Raw genomic sequence first — 15,341 nt, 5'->3', positions numbered from 1 at the left:
CCTGTTTAACATGCCAGGGCAGATGTTTCAATTCACGAGCATCCCTGCTGTATACACACTTCAGGATTACTTTTATACATGCCTAGATATAATAAAAGCAATTCTCCCTACCTTCTTTCCCATTCAACATGCCATGGAAGGTGTTTTATTCCATGAGCGTCCATGCTGTAGACACTTTAGGGTGTTTTTATGCATGCCTTTATATAATACAGGGAAAACATTATTTCCTCTCATTCAATAGGCTGCAGTAGCGAAGGCACAGTAGTCTCCTTCCACTGTGCTGCTGATTGTAGAACAGTCACCAAAAGTAGAGCTTCATCTAGTGGTTACACGTTGAGCTACAGAAGAGAGCCATTCATTAATTCCTCTGTCAGCCTGTCTAGCAGCTTGGCAGCAATTCCAAAACATTTTGAAATGGGTAATTCGAATGATAGAGCAAGGCTATTTCACATTGGCTTGCATCCCATTCTGGATTGGAGAAGTGTTAATTTCACTCTAATGAAATGTCAATTCAGAAATTGACGCAGAAACAAATAATGTCACAAATACAGTCGGGGGACTAGTTTGTGACAATAGATTTGAAGGACGCTTATTTCCATATTCAGATTGCACCGAAGCACAGGCTCTTTCTCAGATTTGCTTTTGGGGGCAAAGCAAACCAATTTTGCATTCTTCTGTTCGGACATACTCTGGCACCACGCACTTTCATGAAATGCATGGATGTATTTCTGATGCCCTTTAGGCTTCAAGGCATCCGTATTTTGAATTATGTCGATGATTAATTGGTGTTAGCTTGCTCAAAGAGTCTGGCTGCCCAACACTGAGATGTCATTCTCAGCCATTTGAGCAATCTAGGGCTGAGAGTGAATCTAGACAAGAGTGTCCTGTTGCCAAGGCAACAGACTATGTTTCTAGGTATAGAGCTAGACTCGCGGGCGGTGCAGGCGCGCCTGTCTCCAGCTCACGTTCTGTCATTATGCCAGTATCTAGCGATGTTCAGTGTGGGACATGTTCTCCCTGTGAGAACATTTCACAGTTTTTGGGACTCATGATTGTGGCACCTGCTGTCATTACCCTGGGCTTGTTGTATGCAAGACCTTTTTCAGTGCTGGATGTACTCCACAAAGGGACTTCAACCATGCGAGGCATCATCCCTTCAGAGTGACATGTGGGTGCTACCAGACTCTGTTGCCATGGAAACTGACCTGCTTACTGATATCGGGCATTCCGTTGAGACAGGTGTGTTGCCGCTAAGTGGTAATGACAGACGCCTCCTGCGTTGGTTGTGGTGCTGTATACACCAGCAGCTGGACAAATACACTGTCTGAAGATGTTCACTTTGCTGCTCGTGCCATGCTGAGACTGGCACATTGCATCCTTCTATGGGCACAGAACAAGGTACTGTCTACGAGCCGTACATATTCCGGGCCGGTTGAATTTAGGGGTGGATCTCCTGTCCAGACAGGGTCTGATACCTGGAGAATGGACATCACATCTGCAGACTGTGGAACAAATAGGAGGAGGTTCGGCAGAGCGAAGCGGACCTGTTCGCTTCGAGTAAGACATTGCACTGTACCCCTTAGCACCGCTGGGCATTGATGCACATTTATGGAAGTTATGGGTGTGGTTTTGAATGATGATTTATTCCCCGCTGTAGGTGATACCATTCTAAATGCTAGATCTTCATCAATGAAGAGGCGATATATGGTTAAGTGGTGTATTTTGTTTCTTGGTGTGCAGTGCTAAGTGAATATCCATTTCAGTGCCCTGTCAGTACAGTGCTGGGATTTTTGCAGCAGTGTTTCGGGGCCGAGGTTACCCCGGCAACACTTAAAATCTATGTTGCCGCTATAGCGGTTGAATATGCACTTATCAATGGAGTCTCTGTTGGTAGAAATTATCTTGTCTCTCATTTTATACACAGGATAGCAAGGCTTAGACCTTTTTGTCCTGTCTGCGTCCCTTTATGGGATTTATGTGTTGTGTTAGAGGCACTCTTGGGTGCCCCGTTTGAGCCCTTGACAACAGTTATTGGTAAGTTTTTGACTCTTAAATGTCCCTGCTAGTGGCATTGGCATTGTTTTAGAGAGTCTGTGATTTGCATGCCCTGTCGATCAATCCTTTGTGGATGGATTTTACGCCAGGGTGTTATGTTGTTATGGTTGTGTTAAGACCTCGTTTGGGTTATTTTCCCAAGATTATTTCTACATCATTTTGCTCGCAGACCATTCATTTACAGTCCTTCTCTCCTCCCCCATTTGAGTCGGAGGAGCATGAAATGTTACATATGCTTTGCCCAGTTCAGGCACTGCGCGTTTATGTTGACCATACTAGCCAATGACGAAAGTCAGAGCAGTTGTTTGTGTGCTTTAGTGGCCGCAACAGAGGTGTTTCGGTGTCCAAGCAAAGACTGTCTCATTGGATTATTGATGCAATTTCAAGTGCTTATGAAGCGCGTGGTTTACCTTTCAGGTATTCGAGCCCATTCTGCGAGGCATCCTCATGGGCTTTGGCTAGAGGTGCGTCCTTGGAGGACATTTGTATGGTGACAAGGTGGTCCTCTCCGCATACATTTGTTACATTTTATAATCTGGATGAGGGTTTGACTCCTGCTTCCCAGGTTCTCTCTGTTGGAACAGGAGTAAATCCATAATTTATTTTATTCAGATGCTTTAGCTCGCTTGTGTGCTGCTGTATGCTTGCCACACGGGCTTAGACAGTTGGCAGCTACTGATGGCATGACGTCAATGTATATCGCTCCTATAGCATTCATACGCAGCCCAAGTTCTTACAAAAGGGAACGTTTCAGTTACGTATGTAGCCTTGGTTCCCTGAGTGGGAAGGAGATGCTGCGGAGCTGGCCATACTCTCTAGTAACTGCATAGGCTCGTGCCTTCTTGCATAAAATCTGACTTGACGTGAAAGTGAGTGCCTTTATGGAGACCGTGACATAGCTCCCTTTGGGCATCGCTAAAGCGCCATCAGCCAATAAATTGGCTTGATTGTATAAAGGGCTTCAGACCATGTGACACTCAGGGAACCAAGGTTATGTACGTAACCGAGATGATTGGCCCAATTCACTTCCATTGTAAGTGCCCCAGTGTAACTAGTCCAAATAAATAATCAGTAATCAGCATTTTGTCACAAATACTGTCAAGTTTAAATTGTATTGAACCTGGAATATTCTTTAAGGATCACTCTTTCACAGTTTATGAATTTCATAGCATAGATAACAACATAACAACATAACTTTTTGTTGCATTCTTCTTTGGCCGTGTTGCAGCATCGACTGTTGGCATTAGTTACGGTGATTAACCACCGCATGCAGGGAGGGCCATGAGCCAACTTCCTCCCTGGGTCTTCGGGTGCTACATGAAGCAACTCCTGAGGTAGTGCAGTATCTAACAGAATTGGACTTTAACTTATGACAACATTCCATGTAATGCTGGCTGTGTTTTTTACAAAATGTCATATAAATACAATAAAACATAACAAAGCAAGTGGCATAAAATGCAAACAAATGATCCCAGACCTTTTCTCAGAACTAACTTCATTAAACCTAAAATGTAAATGTAGTAAAATAAATAAATAAATAAAAAGCCAGTAGTGTTACACCATTGTCCAGCTGCACTACAGACTTAGAAATGGAAATCATGTGTTCAGGATTTGAAAATATGATCATGCAGCATTAGATTTAATGCCTGTATTAGTTTAAAAGTAGCTTGCTGTGGTCATAAGGGATGCACTTTCTGTTTGCATGGTGTTCTATTTGCCTTGACCATTTGCTGAGATAGTGGAGCAGACTAGAGCTTGAGAAGTCGCCTTCCGTCACACGCTTGTCTCTCCTACTCTTTCAGCCTTGCACACAAGGAAAGACTTGATAGGTCTGATTGGTAAATACTTTGGGTGTTAGAGCAATTAGAAGAGCTTAGAGTTACTGTTACCAGCCTCTGCATGGTGGGAGATGACACTAGACCTAATGTGATTCAAACATTTCCTTAAAAGCCTATTAAAGCTTATTTCCTTTGTTCCTTCATTGATTTGGTTTTGTGTCCTTCTCTTTTTTTCATATACTGTAAGTTATAAATGCAAAACAGAAATGCCTGGATTATAAACAATTTCTTCCTCGTTGTGCTTCAGATTTTTCAGCAAATGCTTTCACAATGTTGGTCTTGTATGTTCATTTAAAATGTAGTCTGTATGCCAGGAAATCACAAATATTTGTAGTTATTGTCAATGGAACATCCTCCTGCAAACGTATCTGCACGGCAGAGCCTGCTGATGCAGAGCCTCCAATTTGTCACATTCCTATATTATCCCATGTTTCAAAATAATGTTTTTTTAAACCACTTTCCATTCATAGCCTAATTTTGTCATGAGAGATCAATAGAGCTATATATATATCAATCCACAATGTATATACATGAGCGGCTTTCCAGCCTTCAGCATGAATACATAATGGCCAACCTGGATACATTCATTCTGTGCAGATTTACTGTATGTATCAATGTTAAATTGTCCCTTCAAACTGCAGTTAGTGAGTTATAATGGAACTGCTATTGTGTGCCTAAAATAACACATTCACTATATTTATTGCTTTCTTATGACACTGCCTGTAAATAAGCCCTCATATTTCAAAACATCTACCTCGTGCCTCAGTAGAGGAAGTGGTGATAATACTAATGCTCAATTATTGTTAGCTATATTGTTTGTATGTTCCTATTGTGAATAGCCGATACTGAGTAGTGCATTCATAGCTACGTGATCAGCATCATAACACAGCACAGCATATGTAAGAGGATTAGCAGTGTTATGATTGTTATGGTGAATCATAGAAAATGGACAGTTGAAAGGAAATCATCACAGTTTATTTCAGACTTTTTCTGGCTTGGATCAATACAGTATTTGAACTGAGACACTTTTGATCTGTGGATGATGTATACTGAATTCTAATTTGCTTAAAGTTACCACTCTCAAGCTACTGTATATGGATTTTAAAGAACTTTTCTGATCACTAACCTTCAAACTTTACAGAATATAATTATCATGTTTTTTTGTTTGTTTGTTTGTTTTTGTTTTACTTTTGTGCTTTCAGCAATACTGTAGCTCTTTGTTTTATTGTATTTCTCTCCGGTACTCTTTTACCACTGCTTACAGTATACATTATAAGCATTGTTTATGGCCTCCTGCACAACATCCATAGGTCAGTTGAGTCTCTTGAACTATTTTAAGATTTGCTATGACCATTCCACCATTCAGTCCTGTATTTTTGTTACTAGTGCTGCACAGCTAATCAAGGATGTGAGCATTTCAATGTACCTACGAATAAATAGAAAAATATCATGTCTCTGTCTCTCTTGAACACTCTCTTCCTCCTTTTCTGATGCTCCTTTTGACAAGGTCTGCAGGGTAGACTTCCTTAGTTTGACTTGTTTTTGTGCAGAGGAATATGATGGATTTATCCCTGCTGTTACACAAACACACAGAGGGTTTGAAGTCTATAGGGGATGTATTTCTGTATTTCTTCTATCTCTTCTCCTGTTAACAGAAGCCAAAATCAGAGTACTCTGAAGTCAAGAAAAGCCTTATCGTACACACACACACACACACACACAGTGTTAAACTGAGGTACTGTACAAGTGCACGTGTTATATTGTTCATTAGCCTTCTGCTAAAGAAAAACACAATATTCACATACCTAATTACATGCACATGTAAAAATAAACGATTGAGTTATGTACTGTCAGAACTGCTTTAACACAAGTATCTTGAATATGACTACATAGTTTGCTTACAGTAGGGTTTACTATGATTTTGTGTATAATTCGCACCAGAGTAAATAAGCAGGGATGTGAAAGTTTAAGTAATCAGTTGAGTCCTTGCAATGGGAGAGTTCCAGTATAATGCTCAGCATAAAAATTATTATCCCTGAGTGTAAAACAGTGCAGTCAACACTCCCTTTGTAATGCATTAGAGACATGTCAACAATCACCCGTGGGCCAAAAGCATCAGCTCAGCTCTTTCCCTTGACCAGACCCTGGAGAGCAAAATATTCTAATTAAAGCACCTTTATAATTGGGAAGGAACTTCAGCACTGAGGATTGGGGGTCCAAATGGCCTATACAGAGTATACAGATGCAGTGAGTGGGAGAAAAAAAAGGAGGAGAGAAAATATTGATCTCCTCACTACCACAAACACTGGAGAGCTTGGAAAACTTGAGGAAGGAAATCATTCATCGCTCATCACAGGCATTTTGACAGCACATCACTGGTGCATGTTTTTTGCTCTAAAAAACAGTACTGAGTTAACGAGTTAACGAGTTAACTTTTTGCAGTTATTTCAACAGGGTTTCAGATAAACTGAAAGCTAATTTTGTCATGCTGTTAGTATGACTCTGACCTGTTCCTGTTTATACAACATTTAGTTTCAGTCCTCTAATCTGATCTGATTAGTTAATCTGACAAGCAGTATTCATATTTATAATGGTATCACTCCTGTGGCCTTTTCACATAGCGCAAAGTGTTGTCCAAATTTTGTCAGATGATTTCCAGATGATTGTGGAAATGCATTGTGAATTAAAGTAATATATCACCCAAAAATGAAAATCTCATAATTTACTCACCCTTATGCCATCCCAGATGTGTATGACTTTCTTTCATCTGCAGAACACAAATGAAGATTTTTAGAAGAATTTCTCAGCTCTTTTGGTCCATACAATGCAAGTGAATGGGTGCCAAAATTTTGAAGCTCCAAAAATCACATTTCTGGAGCATAGAAGACTCCAGTGCTTAAATCAGTATCTTCTGAAGCGATGTGGTAGGTGTGGGTGAGAAACATCAATATTTAAGTCATTTTTTACAATAAATTTGTCTCCCTGCACAGTCAATCTACACTTTCACTTTCACATCCTTCTTCTTGTGTTTTTGGTAATTCATATTCTTCTTGCATTTCGCCCCCTACTGGGCAGGGAGAAGAATTTCTAGCAAAAAAGGACTTAAAAATTGATGTTTCTCACCACCTATCATTTAACTTCTGAAGATATGGATTAAAACACTGGAGTCATACAGATTACTTTTATGATCCCATTATGTGCTTTTTGGAGCGTAACATTTTTGCCAAACATTCACTTGCATTGTATGGACCCACAGAGCTAAAATATTCTTCTAAAAATCATAATTTGTGTTCTGCAGAAGACAGAAAGTCATACACATCTGAGATGTCATGAGGGTGAGTAAAAGATGAGAGAATTTTCATTTTTGGGAAAGCTATTCCTTTAATAATGTGCAGTGAGATGGGGGAAGGGAATCTATTATATTAGCCAGTTTTGAATCTCCAAATTTTCCAGCTCATTTTCCCCATTTAAATGCAGAGCAAGCAAGTGTTGTTTGTTGTGTGTAACCTTTACCAGCCCAGGGAGGCACATGGGATGCAAACACTGGCAACTGAGAGGCAAGCGCCCAGATAAGAGTACACAGAGTGGAGAAACATTCAAAGATACCCCCATGAGCTCTGCTTTTGCTCTTGCCTGCCAGAATGATTTTGACAGAGACAGCCAAACAGGGAAAAACATGATTTTTTTAAATTGTATTTAATTTGTCCTTTCTATCTATCTGTCTATCTATCTGTCTATCTATCTATCTATCTATCTATCTCTTTGACTGCCAATGATTTACTTGCTAGTCTGTGGCAAGTGGCAGTTCAGCTGTTGACAATTTGATAGGCTTTGTGAACTATGCCTATTAAATTTAAAACATACTAATAATGCTTAATATGCAAATTTACATGGTAATTTGGTCTTTCATCTGTTTTTCCACCAATATTTTTCAGCCAAGGGCCATTGTAGATTGCTTTGGAAGTGTTAAATAGCATGCACATCTTATGCTGGTTGTACAAAATGAGCAGAAAGGCCAGTTCTCGTGCAAACAGCAGGGAGAAAATGCACAGTTACTGTAAAAACTGTTGTTAAGCTGTCTGATGTACGAGCTGAGCCAGAGGTACAGCTGAGCCCTCTTCAGGCAAACAGATGTACAACCACAGCTGGCTGACCGTCTGCCATGAAGTTTCTTTGTTTCCTAAAATATTAATCCTGGGGACCTTATTCAGAGTAACGTCATATCAAACATATCTATTTTTGACAGGAATGAAAACAAGGCAGTGAAGGACAGACTTGCAATCTCTCTAAGGGTTTGTACTGTTGATTTAATCGGTGTTCAGCTGATGAAACATTGGAAAAACATCCCAAAAAATTCAGTAGACAAAAACTCCAGAAAACTCCAGAGTTGTGGATATTAGACCATTGTTCAGTGCATGCCATTGTACAGACTAAGTCTATCCCTCACAGGCTCATTTCCATCTGCGTAAAGTTTGATATGGCATCTACCCTGACTTAGGTGCTCTCATTGGCCTGTTGAAGATGTGGGCCACCAACTACTCCTAAAAGGCAATATTATTGCAACGGAGAGGAAATGGATATAATGAACATTTGTAAGAATTATGTGACTCCACCAGTGCTTGAAGTGGCGGGTACTCAGCGGTACGCCGTACCTGGGGCCCGTTTTTCATACGTCGCTTAATACATCCAAGATCAAATGACAAATGCCAGATATTCTAATCACGCAAATTATATTCTGGCTAATTAGGTTCTTCGAAAACACGTGCATATTTGATTGGTATAGCTGGATTGAGTTGTCTGAGATAATTGCGCATACATGCATTGTTTGAAAAGGGTATATATATATCGATACTAGAAACAATGATCGGCAATGCTTCAATGCTTCAGTGCGAGCCCAGTTTTTCACTGCTGTGGAGCAAGAATTATTGCTTGAAGGATTTGGAGAATTTCAAAATCTTATTAAAACGCCAGGAAACACTTCAAAATCTGCCAATACAAGGAAAGAGGGCTGGCAAAAAGTTGCAAACAAATTAAATGTGTAAGTGTTCCCTATGTTGCATTTTTTTTTTTCTTTTTTTTACTTTACATTTTTTGGTTTTGTGTTTTGACATTTTATTTTCTAAATGTCAGAGCCACCTCAGGACCCACTACAATTTGGGAACAAGTAAAAGTTAAATATAAGAACATTCTACAAAATGGTAGTGTTGGGTTCAAGTCCACCTTAGTCGAGTCCGAGTCCAAAAGGGGCAGAGTCTAACTCAAGACCATAACAGGAGTCCATAACAGGCCGAGTCCGTGTCGAGTACAAATTAATCTGTTCATGAATCTGCATTCAAATTGTAACTGTAAACTCAACATCAATCTTTTAAGCTTATTTTAACCTTCACAACTAAGAAAAACAATTTGTCAATATAAATGCAACAAAAACACTTCTGTTGCATTTCATATTCACATTTTATGATTAGTATCCTGCTGAAAAAATTTCAAAGTGGTTTCAGAATGAAAGCATATGCTTTAGGTGTATGAAGATAAAACTGTCCTTCAACACACTTCTTATTGTGCTCTGTTGATTTTTTTTTTCAATTAGTTGTTGATTATTCCCCTCCACTCAAACATAGAATAAAGAAAGTGAAAGCTGCATTATTCATTACAACCAGAGTTATTATTATTTCAAATTTTAATTTTTTTCTACTTTTTTCAATTTCAATTTGTCCATTCAATTTAATTTAGTTTTATCTAAAATTATGGGTGAAATACATGCAATGTAATTAATTAAATATATTTAATGTATTTAATACATTTAATAAATGGTAATATTAAAACATTTAATAATGCCCATAAAATTAAACAGAAAATAAAAACAGAAAAGGTCAGATACCATTAGAATTTTTTTTTTTTTATTCTACTACACTTCACATTTTTCAGTCCTCCTGCTGTGTCCAGGTGTAGCCTACTTCCCTAAAGTTAAGATTATTTTTTTTAATGACAAACTCTCCTTGAGCTGACGTGTTGTTCTTTTCACATTATAATTAGTATGTATAATAGGCGAATAGAGACTTCTCCCCTCACTTGTGTTCTTCATTGTATTTTCTGACTTTTTTGCTATTGAATCTCAAGTGCCAGCTTTACAGGTAACACACAGAGGTTGCGCTTCAAATATGTGACGAACGGAGTTGTACAATTTCCATCATGGCTATTTCATCCATCATATTAGTTTAAATATCCCTAATACGTAGCAAATTTGATTTTGTCTCAATATAGTCTACATTTTCAGTTAGAAATCGCTTTGCGCAGTAACGTAAGTCTGATAAAGCATTTGTTCTATTCAATAATTTGCAGAGTTGGGGAACGTACTTTTAAAAGTGTACTTACGTTGATATTTGCATGGGAGTGAGAGAGAGAGAAAGTACTTGGAAAAAGTGTGTGCTGCCGCTCTCAGCCAGAATAATCACACGTAAGGACATACGCGTGAAAACTGATGTGCAGTATCAAATAAACAGAATGTATGATAGTACTGACTGTAGAGATCACATCATTATGAAGACAAAGACAAATCCCAGACATTTAGAGGCAATTTTGAAATCCCGGCCGGACGCTTTTTTCAGGTCTGAAAAAGAGGACGTGTTTAGGAAAAAGAGGACATATGGTCACCCTATGTTATGTTATTTGTTTGCTTGTTTGTTTTTCATTGCATCACAAATGCCATGGACTCGGCTGGACTCTGAGTCAAGTCTGAGTAAAAATGCATCCGAGTCTATGACAAGTCCAAGTCCATTAAAATTGGACTTGTGGCTCGAATACCCCAACTCTACAAAATGGTAATTCTTTACTTCTTATACTGTGCTTGAAATACCTTTTAAAATACACATTGTTAAATTGTGTTTTTGTCTGTTTGGAAACAGCAACCAAGAAAAAAGCAGGAAAAAAAAACACGGGTGGTGGTCCTGCACCTCCACATTACACCCCGGCAGAAGAGCTGACCCTAGGTCTTAATGTTAACGGACCCATTGTGCAGAGCATCCCTGTGGGTAGCTCTTCCTCAGACCACAGCCAGGGAGCAGTAAAGCAGCATTACCTTCATTACTGGTAAAGGAGGTTTCATTTCTTTCTTTTTGTTAGTTGTTCAATATAAATTTGATTGTTTTTTTTTTTTTGTTTGTTTTTTTTTTTGTGCAGTTGTAGATAATACACTAACACTTCTACCGGTTCCCAAGCAAGTGGTAAATGAAGCATGTGTATTAAGTAAATTTTTCAAGTAAATTTTACATCAAAAGGGGGAAATGTGCAACTGTGTTTGATTTTATGTTCATTGCAGGACAGTGAAGAAACCCTTTCAGATGGCTGTCCTTTGGAAGAAGCACCTGTAAGTGTTTAAATATCTTAAATTGCATGCACTCATGTAACTGTAATATTTCACGGAGTAAGACTGCAATAACATTTGCAGGAGTCCACATCAACAGAGAGGCTTACGTCTGCTGCTGAGTCTGCACGCTAAAGTGGTACAGAGGTGAGGAAAATATTAGACAGATTATTAGACCTTTTTATTCTTGAGTAAATGTATTACTTTCTCACACAAAAGGCACAGGGTGATGTCCATTCCCTATATAAAAAGAGTCTTGTGACAAAGATTGAATATATGGAACTTAAAAAGCAAAAACTCCTACAAGAGATTAAAATTGACAACTTAATCTTAATTTAAAAAACAAAAACAAAAGTTAAACTGCAGATAGAGTTGCTTCAGAAAGAACTTCAGAGTAAGTGCTAAATCATTTTCACACAGACTAATATTGTTGACTGTACATAACAATATCTCTTATTGCAGGTAAAAGATGACTGATTGCTGCAAATTGCTGGAAAAAAAAGAGTCTTTGTGTCTGTTTTTTTTCCTTTTTTAAGATGTTTATTTTTACAGAAATAAAATATATATGGACCTAAGCATGTTTGTGTCTTTTCTTTATTCAGAAAGGTCTATCAAAAATGGAGTTCCACAATTCTATCCCGTGCTGCTCTTCCACTAGGTTGGTCCAGGTGCACTAGCTGGAGGTCATCATCAGGCAGCTCCTCCACCACAGGGGTCCTCTCTTTTCTGATGGTGGCAATGTTGTGTAGTACACAGCATGCAACAGTAATGTTGTAGGCCCTGTCAGGTGCAACCCTCAGACTTTTCAGACACTGAAATCTTCCCTTCAGTTACCCAAAGGTATTTCAATGTGTGCCCTTGTCCTGGCTAGAGCTGCATTGTAACGAGTTTGTGGACCGGGGACTGGGTCAGGGAATGGAGTCATGAAATACTGCCTGCAGGCAGGATCCCATCATAATCACCTGTGTAATGGAAAATGCAGTTCAATTAGGCCCAGAATAAGTGCATTTAATACAGTGAGCTTAACATTTCTATTGTCTGTTACCATGTTCAAATAATGTGCAAAAATGTGACTCTGAAGTTTCTTGAGTCATGCACAGATCCAGGCCATTTTGCCCCTATGTTGGTTATAAGGCACATCGAGTCGCACACCATCAAAGATATTTTTTTCAGTTCATGTCAGTCAACTGCATTTTACTTTTTGATTCAGTACCTTTTATCTTAATATACTATTAATAATCTGAAAGCTCAACAATTTTAAGATAATCTTAATAGTAGCCTACCTGCACGTTTATATTGTGAACCCCCTTTCTGTTCACAAAATCACCTTCATTGGGGCCTGATGGGGCCTTCATTGGAATGTGTGTGCAGTCTATGGCAGCAATCACATTTGGGAAGCCTGAGGGGCACATAAGCAATGCTTAATGGTATGGTCATGATTGCGTGATCTTAGATTAGAATTATAATGTACCTGCAATGGCAAAAAGGTTTTTAACCTGGGGTCTTAAGTGACAAAACCCTCTCAAAATTGCTTGAGCGCCAGGTACACTTTGCGAATGGCACGGCAGACAGCACTTTTCACTAAGTTCTCTGCATCTCCAATAGTGTACAAGAAAGTGTCACTCGCAAAGAATCTCAAGCCAATGCACACTGTCTGTGCTGTTGTTTAAGACTGACTCCGACGAGTTGAACTTTTAATATGAGGGTCCAACAAATGAATCAGGTAAATTATTCCCTCACAACAAAAAAGGTATCACTCTAAAAGTAAACCATCGTGCTGCACTAAAGGATCCAGTCTATCCCGCATTGTGCGCTGAATTCTGAAAGCTCTCCGTATTATTTGTGCACCTTCTGCAACAGGTTGCTCTCGTAAAAATGGAGAGGACATGGCTGCGACAGACTTTCCATATCCACTTATAAAGCTGCGATCAAATCCTGTTTACATGAAATAAGCCAGCTCCCAAGCGGGTTTGAGTTTACGGACCTGTTGTTATGCCAGCAACTCCGGGATGAGCTTCGAAGAATCAAACAATCCTGGATCGTGTCAAATCGTCAACAGTGAAATCCAGATAACTAAGTTATCCACGTACGAAGTATGGGCCTCTGCACTTCTATAGATGAAGTTACTGTTTATAAACAAACGCTCTGCCCCGCCCCTTCCGGGTTCTTTTTGTTGCCCAGAAAAGAACTGCTGTCTATGGGCGCTTCGCTCAAATTGCGCTGAAACTGTCCAAAAATTACTGTTTGTGGGGTTGAAACATCCCATTTTCTACAGATTACTGGAGATTAGGGCTTCTTTAAATTTCCCAGACATACGGGTATAAAAGGAGCTGGTATGCAACCACTCATTCAGATTTTCTCTTCGGAGCCGAACGGTCATGCTCATTGAGCTGAATGCTACTGTTCATTCACTTCTGCTGGATCTGATGGCGCATTTCAGCGGCTTCTCCCTCCTCTGCACTGGTGCACTGCAGAGAACGCCCCTGGGTGCTTCGGCAGAAAAACTAGAGAGTATATTTTCTGAAAGAGCTTTTTCCCTCTAAAACAGTATATATTTCTCTAAAAGAGCGCACACACGGAACTTCTTTTTTAAAGATGTGTCTTTTTAAAGATGCCTTTCCGATTGTTTGTTATTCCTGGTTGCGGTCGTTATCTCTCAGCTTCGGATGGTCATGATCGCTGTCTTTCGTGTCTGGGAGCGACCCACACGGAGGCAGCGTTTGTGAATGGTTCATGTTCTTACTGCGAGAACATGACCGTGGCAACGTTGCGGTCGTGGCTTGCTTTCATAAGAAAGCAAGCCACCCCAGCAGCTCCCCGCCTTGGTCCTTCTACCTACGGGTATGAGGCCAGCGTAGCTAGCACTGGGGGTGATTTGGGGACCCCAATTGGATCGTCTCCGCCGGGTATCCCCCCGCAGACCTCCCATTCCCCAGCACGCTCGTCTGCCCCAGTTGGGCTTCCGGATGAGTTCGCCGGCTCGTCTCACGGTGAGTCTGGCTTCTTGTTCGGAGCCCGCGAAGATGAGCTCTCGAGCGCAGCATCGGAAAGCGGGCTTGTCCAGTCGGACATGTTGTGGCTTCTGCCGCTTTTCTGACGAATCACTCTCAAAGTCTTAAGGTTTTGATGCCAGAAGATAGACTTTATTATCAGAGATAGCAAAGCCAAGTCAGTCTGCAGAGTAACTAACTTTCTTTATTCAAACATGCCTATATACACATTCACATAGGGCATGACCAATACACCCCATACATTTTGTTCTATGTCTTCCGACTGTTAGAGAACATGAAACTATTTGAGAGGCCCCTTTCCATCTTTCTACAAGGCCTTATCCTATATTTCCTCTAGTGTCAAAACATGAGACTCAAGATTACCTTATATGAGTCCCATATGTGATCACATTCCATTTTGAGGGGCCTCCCTTACACAAGCTTCTACACACACACACAGAAAAATCCATGCTTAACTTATTAGAAATAATTGTATACAAAAATGGCTATATTTACATTGATTATACTTGATTAATTTATATTTAACTTGATAAAAAATATTCCACAGACGCAGAAGCCTCAGCTGGGCTTCCCCCTTCGGGGACGATTGCCCAGTCACAGGCCGATGCCAAAATGATGGACATGCTTTCCCGGGCGGCCGCGAGGGTTCAGGGGAGAGCAGAGGGTTCCACTCTAACCTGACGCTCGCGGCTGCCCGGGAAAGGCTCACGTCGTCCCTGACGGCTAAAGCCTACAGTGCTGCTGGACAAGCCGCCTCTGCCCTGCACGCCATGGCTCTCCTGCAGGTCCACCAAGCCAAGGCGCTGAAAGAACTGCACGAGGGTAGTTCCGGCCCAGATTTGATGCAGGAACTGCGCTCGGTGACCGACCTCACTCTCCGAGCGACGAAGGTCACGGCGCGGTCTCTCGGGCGGACGATGGCCACACTAGTGGTCCAGGAGCGGCACCTTTGACTCAACCTGGTCGAGATGGGCGAGGCCGACAAGACATGGTTCCTTGCTGCCCCCAATTCCCAGGCGGGCTTATTCGGCAACACCGTCGAGGACTTTGCCCAGCAGTTCTCGGCGGTGAAGCAGC

The 15,341-nt window shown here is 40.5% G+C and overlaps 1 pseudogene; it reads right to left on the bottom strand.

Annotated features, from left to right (window-relative positions):
• Positions 1-11,864: 11,864 nt before the first annotated feature.
• Positions 11,865-13,141, bottom strand: LOC127417809 (putative nuclease HARBI1; annotated as a pseudogene).
• Between the last annotated feature and the right edge of the window lie 2,200 nt (positions 13,142-15,341).

The sequence above is a fragment of the Myxocyprinus asiaticus genome, chromosome 27 (genome assembly GCF_019703515.2).
Source record: "Myxocyprinus asiaticus isolate MX2 ecotype Aquarium Trade chromosome 27, UBuf_Myxa_2, whole genome shotgun sequence".
Taxonomy (NCBI): Eukaryota; Metazoa; Chordata; class Actinopteri; order Cypriniformes; family Catostomidae; genus Myxocyprinus; species Myxocyprinus asiaticus.
This window is presented reverse-complemented; position numbering and strand designations above follow the sequence as displayed.